Genomic DNA, 9,099 nt, shown 5'->3' with positions numbered 1-9,099 from the left:
TTCGTGGCTGTATACACGGGTGACCGCGCACTGATGCCCATGTGGCCACACTCCGTTTGCTCAGAACCCTGGGGGCAGCTGTGGTCACAACTCCTGATTCTATATAAAAAATGTAAAGGACTTGAATGTGGAAGGTTCTCTGGCTTAAGCGAGGCATTCTTCCCTCCCAAAGTCCTGCTGTGTGACCACCCTGCAGCTCTGGAAGGGGCACGTCGGCACACCCCAAAGGGACTGGAGGCCTGGCACGGTTGGGCCCAGCAGGCAGGCTGGCAGGTGCTCGCCTTTCCTTGGGACTTGCGGGTCTTTTGAGCAGACAGCCTGTTCAGGCGTGTGCTCCCGGGCACTGTGGCGGTGTCCACTACATAGCTGGATCCAAGAAAGCCGGGGCCAAAGGTAGCTGGAGGGGAGGGGTGGGGAGCCTGGCGCCCAGTTGTTCTGTGGCCCTCAGTGCTGCCCCTTTAAATGTCTTGACATCATCTCAACAGCCAGAGAGAAGAAGAAAATGGTCATGAGGATCCACAGTTAGGTCAGAGGGCTCAAAATGGGATGTTGGAGTCCTTGCCCTGGACAAGGGAGAGGAGTGATAAAAATTAGTAAGTGATTGCTACCAGAGTGGTCTCAGGGGCCAGAGGCAGGGAGGGCTGCATGCCCCCGCCCTATGCAGAAATGGCACGTTTGAGGGTCTGGGCTTATTTTACTAAGGAAAGCAGTGGGTGTGCAGTAAAGGCCGTTGTCCTAGCGTGTCTGCATCCAGCACGGTGGAAGGGTCAGGACTCGAGCTTTCCCATTCCTTGAACTTTACTAACGAATGCAGCTCCTTTGTCTACGGGTGACCCATGAACAACGGCGAGCTGCCCGGCCTGCTGGAAAATGAACCAGGTCGTGTTCGTCTGGAGTACGTCTCGACCCGCCCACGGCTCCCGGAGAAGTGGACCTGTTTTCTCATCATTTTCTTAGAAGATGAAAGGATTCCAGGGATTCTCAGCCCAGAGTTGTTGCTGAAAGGCTGGTGTGAAGCTGCACAGTGCAGCCATTCCTCAGATCCGACCTGGCCCTTGTGGTCAGCTGCCGGCTACAAGAGGAGGGAGAGACTGACCTAATTAGGCAGGCCAGGAGCTGCCTGGCACTGGCAGCGCCAGATGGAACATCCACTTCAGAGACCTCCAGGCCCTAGAAGTGGCTCCTGAACTGGGTCAGGTGTCCTCTGAAGCCCAGGTGTTTAGGATGCAAATACCGAACACATCCGGGTCCAGAGATCCCGGCGCCACACAGCACCTTGGCTCCACCCTGTCCTCGGAATGCCCATGTGCCGTCCATGGAAGGGTTTTTTCCTGAAGTCACCGAGTCTGTGCAGTGGGAGCTTCCCTCTGCTCTCTGGAACTTTCCACAGGGGAATCTGGGGGCACTTGGGTAACAGACCCAGGCTGGGGTTTAGAGCGCCCGTGGTGGGTGCAGGGTGGGGCCAGCATGCCAGCTACACTGTGGGCCACCCCGACAGCCCGTCCGACATGCCCACCTGGAGGATCTCGTGTGGGCAAGGGGAATGGAGGAGGTGGGGCCGGAGGGCACTCTGGGGCAGTCCTTGGATACCCTGAATAGTATGGTCTCCACCTGCTCTTCAGTGGCTGGGCCTCAGTTTCCCCACTTGCAAAGGCACCTGGCATCAGCAGAAGGTAAAGAACAAAGGGGAATGTCACTTAACCTGGAAGAGTGAGAAATGTCCAAACGCGGCAGATGAGAGGCCGGCTGGAGAGGCCGAGCCATTATGGCAGAAGGGAGGGGCCACTTAAGGGCTTGGTTCTCAGGGGAGACAAAGGACAGGAGGGTGCTCTGAAAAGGACTGTGGTCCTCGAAGCCACCCAGCGCTTCGAGCTGGGAGGCAGCTGGGTCATGGTGACCACCAGCAGAGGCTCCCGGTAGCAGCCTACCCCAAGAGAGTGCCGGAATGTCCCAGTCTAACCCGCGCCCAGCCTGGTACAGGGGCCAGCTGAATCCATCCCAGCTTCTTCTGTCTGTCTTCTCTAGTTCCGGCAGCAAATAGAACCTATGACCCCCTTTCAGGGAAGGCTGGGCCTCTGGTGCAGGCCCTTAGCTTCCCGTGCCCAGCCTCCCTGGATGGAAACGCTGACCCTAACCATAGGAACCCTATGGGCGGCAGAGGACAAGGCTCACCAGCTAGCTGCCTTTCCTGCCTGGCGCAAGCGCAGAGGCCAGGCCTGCGTGGAGCTCCAGGAGGAGTCGGAAGCAGCAGCCCCACAGGGGGTGGTGCGAGGGCCGGAGTGCACACCACGCCTCTCTCCTCCCAGCAACTCCTTGGTGCTGGGTACCCTGATCTGGGAGGCTCTGGCTGGCGGGGCATGGAAGCTCACATCTGTGGGAACTTGTCCAAAGAAGCTAATTTCTAGATGCCAGATATTCATCTGTATAAACACTGAATATGATTTTTAAAAAATCTGAGTGTTCATCACACATATATTATATATAATGAAAATATATATAATGAATATATACTTATATATAACCCAATGTTATATTAATATATTATATTTTAATATATAAAATGACAGTCATTAACATAGCATATATATAAAAATATATATCAAATGAAAGCCACTTCTGAAATGTATCAGACCCTGTCTAACCCCTGCACAGGGTACATGGCACATGCCCTCAATGACCTGGAATTATTCACAAAGAGCACTGTGGCTGGCCTGAGCTGCCCCTGCCTAGCTCCCAGCGGGATGGCCTCAGGCCTCCTTGGGGAGCAGCTGACCAGGACCAGGCCCTCGGGAAATGCCAAGGATGCAAGGTGAGGCTGGCTGGTTTGCAGAGTGCTTCCCTGTGGCTTCCCCAGCTAGCAGACCCACTGGGCCTGGGCAAAGAGGCTCCCAGTGGAGGAGGGAGGATGCCCACAGCCGGGCACTCTGTAACTCACAGGGCCCTGCGGGAGGCCCCTCCTCAGGCAAACAGAGACAGCATGTCTCCAGGACTGTGCTGGGGACTCAGCTGCACTCCCAGATCTGTCCTTTCTCTTTCTCCTTTGCTGTCACTCAGGGTCAGGGCCTCTGTTTTCCCTCCAGGCTTTACTTCCAGACAGAGAAGGGCCTCGTGGCCACAGTGCTGTGTTCTAGAGAACTGGGCTGCCTGGTCTTGGCTCGTGGACGCTGGTAGCATCATTATAATGAGTGTACCTGAACCACTGAGTGTGTGAGAGCCATTGACAGGGCAATGCTAATAAGTGTGGCCCTCTCTCTATCTTCTAGTTGGAGTGTCTAAAACCCAAGCAGTTCTAATCTGATTGACAGTCATCATAGCAAACATACAAGGGACCAATAATATCAAAGAGAACTATGGAGCTACAGGCAGTTGTGCCAGAAGCGACCTTAGTGACCCTTTACTGCAGCCCTTCCACGCGGATGGGGCGACTGAGGCACAGTCAAGAGAATGATCCGTCAAAGGTCAGGCCCACATCAGAGGCAGAGTGAGGACCAGGCCCCCGGGGCTCCTGCACCCCCAGCCCAGGGGGGACCGGCATGTCCCCCACCGGAGCTGCCTTTCCCACCTGTAGCCCCTGCACTTTAATTACTTACGCCTTTCCTTCTCCTGCCCTGGGCTCATTTTACAAAGGGCACCACAGTGATATTCAAACAAAGCACACACATTCTAGAATTATTCTTTTCTGAATTAAATCCTTATGACTAAAGAGGAAAATAAAGTTATAAGTAAAGGGAAGCACAGGGGAAAAAAAGGAAAAAGAAGAAAAGGAGGAAGAAAAAAAAGAAAAAAGAAAAGAAGGAAGAAAAAAAATTTCTAAGCTTGGCCATCTCCAACAGACCAGAGTCCTGGATTTTAGCCAAACCCAAGGAATCGACTGCAGAGGGTCACAAGGGGAGAGACCAACGAGGGGCTTGGGCCACAGGAGCCTGTCTCTTTGTACGCTGTTGGCTCGTAAGCCAATCGCTGGGCTGCTTCCATCTGAAAGAGTCCATGGTGCCTAGCACAGGGCCGCTGCTAATACTCCAGAAACACTGATAGGTCAGAGGGTGCGAATGGGATCCTGGCGTAGCCTGGGCAAGACTGTAGAGTGGCCAGCAGCCTCCTGGCATCTTGGGAGAAGATTTACACTGCAGTTAAGCAGAGAAGCAGATAAACAAATGGTGGTCTGCATCCCCACTGAGGCTAGCGACCCCTGCCAGGAAGGCCTGCACACAGACAGGGCATGAACAGCCAGGTGGGTGAGTTTGCAGGAATTTTATTTCTTGGGGGTCAGGAGATGAAGGGGCACTGGAACCATCTCTGTCCTCTGCCAGGCCCTCTGCCCCTGGCCCCTTCCTAGGGAGCCAGAGAGTCTGGGACCAAAGCAAAGGGAAGGTGGTAGGTGTGGGGGACTCCCTCTCAGGAGAACTGCCTAGCAGCTCGGCAGGCCTCAGCTCTCAGGAACACACTGTTCTCTTTGTTGGGGCAGAAATCTGTACCGTGCTGATTATGCAGGCAACGATGAGTAGGCCTCCCTCTCTCTCCCCCTCGAATCTGGAGTTCTGCTTGAAGGCGCAATGGCCTGCAAACAATCCTAGAAAAGGCACAGAAGAACGGGTTTTCCTGCCATCCCTTGTTCTTGAGGTATTGGGAATGTCTGAAATTCCAGGTGTGGGATTCTGCAGCTTACTATAGACTTCAGAACCTCCCAGTCTGGGCTAGAAGAAGGTCCCTTAGCCTGGCTATATCTGAGGCATCCTAGGTGTCCAGGAACCAGAGGCAGACCCTTCTCAGAGGAGGAAGACTTTTTCAGTTTCAAAAATAAAACCCAGCTGGGTGTGATGGAACACGCTTGTAATCCCAATATTTGGGAAGCTGAGACAGGAGGATCAGTGATCTCGGACAGCCTCAGCTACTTAGTGAGGCCATTTGCAACTCAGTGAGACCTTGTTTCAAAATAAAGAATAAAAAATTGGGCTGGGGGTGTATCTTGGAGGTAGAATGCCCCTGGGTTCCATCCCTAGTACCGCAAAAACAAAATCAAACTAAAACCCTTTCAGGTTTAAAAGGTTGTGCCTGTTAAAATGCATGTTAAAGACAAGCCATTCAGTGGCTGCTTCTGGGGGGGTGGGAGGTGGGGGGAAGGTTACCTGGGGTGTGGGGGTAGTGGTGATGGAAATGTTCTTGTTCCTGCTTGGGATGGGGGTGTCAGAGGCCTGCACTGGTTTGTGGTAAACTGATTGAACCGTACACCTGAGACCCGGGCATTTTGTTGTATAAGGAGTTATATTAAAAATGCTATTTAGAGAGCAGCTTCTTGGGCTGTCGGTCACGGGAAGGAATGCGGGATTCAATGGTCTTTCGAGATAAGAACAGCCACGGTTGAAAAAAAAAAATCAAAAGCATTTTCAGTTTTACTGGTTGTTTACTAAAGCTCAGTAAACAAAGAATATCAAATTACTTCAACCCTTTTGCTGATTGAGGCTTTTCTAACTGGGCATGAATGTTTTGGGGCTGAGTGACAGATAACGGGATGAAACATTTTGACCCAATGTCTACTCTGCCCGGGTTGTCTACTCTGTGGGGTTTTTCCCTGCTGTATCGTGGCTGCCTCCTTTTCCCACCTCAAAGAAATCAGCTTGTGCCTGCAGACTCTCTTCATATCCAGCACTTGCTACAGCTCATAGCAGTTAGGTTGATTCAGCTGGGATGAGCCCCTGCCACTGCCTGGGAGAAGAATACACTGTAGCAAGGAGCAGACCCCGATATTCCAGACTGGATGGGAAGAGAAGCCGACAGTCCATCGTGACTGCTAGGAGAAGCTGCCTCTGGACCACTGGCTACTCCGATCCAGCATCTCGGATCTTGGAGATGACCCAGTTCGTCTCAGGACTGTGGCCCCCAAACTACTGCAGGAAGCAATTTCAGCTCATCAGGACTCTCATCAGCTCCCCAGGCTGGACCACCACTGTTCCAGACAGCACGCCCAGGCCTGGAGTTGCGGCTTGGTAGACACACAGATGCTATTTCCACTTCTGTCCTCATTACACAGCGGCATAATCACGATTTATCAAAATATTCAAATCTTGAAAAGCATGTCAAAGAGCGCACTCACGCACCGACTTGAAAATGCTACTCATGCCTTGTGCATGATTTGAAATCTCTCTTTCTTTTTATCAAGAGGATGTAGAATTGGGCAAAGGAATTAGGTTTTGAAAGTCTTTTTTTCGGAAGCCAGGCGCATGCCTGTAATTCCATTACTTGGAGGCTGAGACAGGAGGATTGCAGGCTCAAGGCAGTTCAGGGAAACCCTCAATACCTTCCCTATTTCGAGATAAAAAAGTAAAAAGGGCTAGAGGGATGTAGTTTGGAGATAGAATGCCATTAAGTTCAATTTCAAGTAACACACACACAAAAAAAAAAAGAAAAAAAGAAAAAAGAAAAGAAGTATTTATGTTTCAAACTCAAAATGGTCCAGTTTGTTATAAACCTATACAGCAGCTTCCAAAGAATCAAACAGATGATAAATCAGAGAAATAGTGTTAAAAGTGGCTCAGCACAGTTATTGTCCATCACATAAGTACTATGTAACCGCTGTCACACGTTTCTGTTTCTTTACCTTTCCATACGGGGAAGGCCAGGGGGTGATGGTCAAGGGGCACAGAGTTTTCCTAACATTGGTCCAGTCAAAAACACAAAACCAAGATCTAATAAACTGAAAACTGATGGGAGGTGCAAATTAATATGACTTAAACATAGTCTATACCAAACTAAATGGAAATAACAGAAAAGAAACATTCTCCCTGGCTTCCGACCAGTTGCCGGCTTCTTTTCCTTCCCCATGCTTGTGCTGACCGTGGAAGAGCCCTCTTTACTCTTTGCGGAAGTCCGTGGCTCAGCTCAAGTTTCTCCATGAAGCTCCCTTGGCCGCCCCGCCTCTGTGCATCTTTGCTACAGATGCACCAACTGAAGCTCTTCCTTGTGGACACACTGCCTGAATATCCCGCTCTTCTCTCCTTCCCCAGCCTTGCTGGGAATTGCCTCTCCTTGAGGGCAGAGAGATTCTCACTGACTGTTATCTTGTATGTGGAGGGCTTAAGGGCTGCCATCCAAGTGGACAGCAATAAGAATTTGTGGGAGCAAGGAGAGGGCCAGTTATTCTCACGGTGCAAAACCCAAAGCACAGAGACTCCAACGCATCTGCCCTAGCGAAAGCAAATACCTCCTACTCACACGCTCGCCCACCTCAGGTAGGGGACAGGGACTACTTCCTGAGAACGAGCTTCAAAGATTAAGGTTTTAAGAATCTGAAACAGAGCATGGAGGAAGATGCATCATAAACCCAAGGGGATTGCTACCCCACTCCCCGGCTCTCCTTCCTCATCTGCGGAGTCTGGACCTCAGACTCATGTTTGGCTTCCTTGGGGCTGGGGACAGATGTGGACTGCTCTAAGCCCCCAAGGGCTAAAGATCTGTTTCTTTTTGGGGGCTCCGACCTGCTCCTGCTGTTCCTCTCCTCCGTGGGAGCCTTGTCTAAGAAGGCATCCAAGAAGTTTGCTTAGGTCAGATGGTGATTTAAATAACCCCAGTGCCAGGATATTTCCCCCAAACCCCAAGAAACCAACCACTGCTTGGGGCTGACATCTTTATTTATTTTTATTTATTATTATTATTATTATTATTATTATTATTATTATTATTATTTTGCTGGTACTGGGGTTCCTGGAAGCCCTTCTACCTCCGGGCTACACTCCCAGACCTATTTTTACATTTTCATTTTGGAAACAGGGTCTCCTAAGCCAGCGCATGTGGCTGACTTCGAACCTGTGCGATCCTCCTGTCTCTGCCTCCCAAGCGCGGGGATTACAAGCGTGCGCCACCACGTCCGGCGGGGCTGACATCTTTAAAGCAAGAAAACAAATATCCATCCCGGTTGTCTTGACTTTACCCCAAAGAAATCAGGCATTTTAAAAATGATTATTTATCAAATTGTCCCAGTTTTCTCATTTGCTATGCATAGTGGGAAATTCCCTCAATTCCGTTCCAATTGCCCCTGGGAAGGAGAGGCGGAGAGCAATCTAAATGTGCCGCTGTCTGGCTATGAGAGCTCCCAGCACCCTGGGCCAGGGGAGGACCGCGCAGCCAGACGGCAAATGGAAAGTGGGTAACTGGGCACGACTTCAACAAATATGCAAAAAAAAAAAAAACCCACAAAAAACCAAATAATAAAACCTTGCAAAGCCATTTCCTTGGGCAGCCGCAGTAGAGGAAACTTCATGCTGCAGGAGAGAAAAGGGCTTTGGGGAAAACCAGCATGCCCTCCTCCTACGCCTCTTGCAATTCTCATAACCACTAAAGGAAATGCGCCGGGCGCAGGCACCTCTGTAAGCGTTTAGCCCATACAGTCTGATTTTCAGGATAATTTCTCTCGGAGAGCTCTGTATGCCTTGTCACTCTGAGCAATAGAATGGGACAAAATGAAAGATCTTCTAGAGTCTTGGGAGGCCCAGAGCAGTCTCGCCTGGGCTCTGCCTTGAGTCTTCTAGGGTCATTCTGTCAGATACCGTGCCTACTAGCCAGTGTGACTATTTCAATTAAAATTCATTTAACACTAATGACATTAAAAACCAAGCTCTCTGCTAACACGTGCCATATCCTGTGGGTTCAATAGCACTTGACAGCTCAGCATAGAACATCTCCATTACCAGAGAGGTTCTGGGTGGGGATACGGCTGCTCCAGCTGGTCCCTGACCTCTTTGAATTTCCCAGCGAGGAAGGCACTGAGAAAGCTGGGTATTGGCTAAGCAGGACCAAGTGATCCTTCTACTCTGCTTCCCGACCCTGCAGCCCTCCCAGAGCCCAGCTAAGGGGGCTCCTTCTTCTCCAGAGGTTTCAGCTCCATCTTTCTGCTTTGCAGGGCAGACAGGGGGAGGTCCTAGGCAGCAGTTCCCTGCATGGCTAGGCATTTGAGCTAATCCGTCACAGCTTCCTGGACACCAGGGCACCTCGCCGGCATTCCAGGAACCCAACCCAGGGCACTGAGGCCAAGGTAGAGGTGGAAAAATGGTGTCTTCAAGGGGATTTCAGAGGAAGGAGATTCACCATTGCTTAGGCAATGACTTT

Source organism: Muscardinus avellanarius (genome assembly GCF_963383645.1).
Source record: "Muscardinus avellanarius genome assembly, chromosome: 15".
Lineage (NCBI taxonomy): Eukaryota > Metazoa > Chordata > Mammalia > Rodentia > Gliridae > Muscardinus > Muscardinus avellanarius.
The sequence above is the reverse complement of the archived record's forward strand: the minus strand, read 5'-3'. Positions refer to the sequence as shown.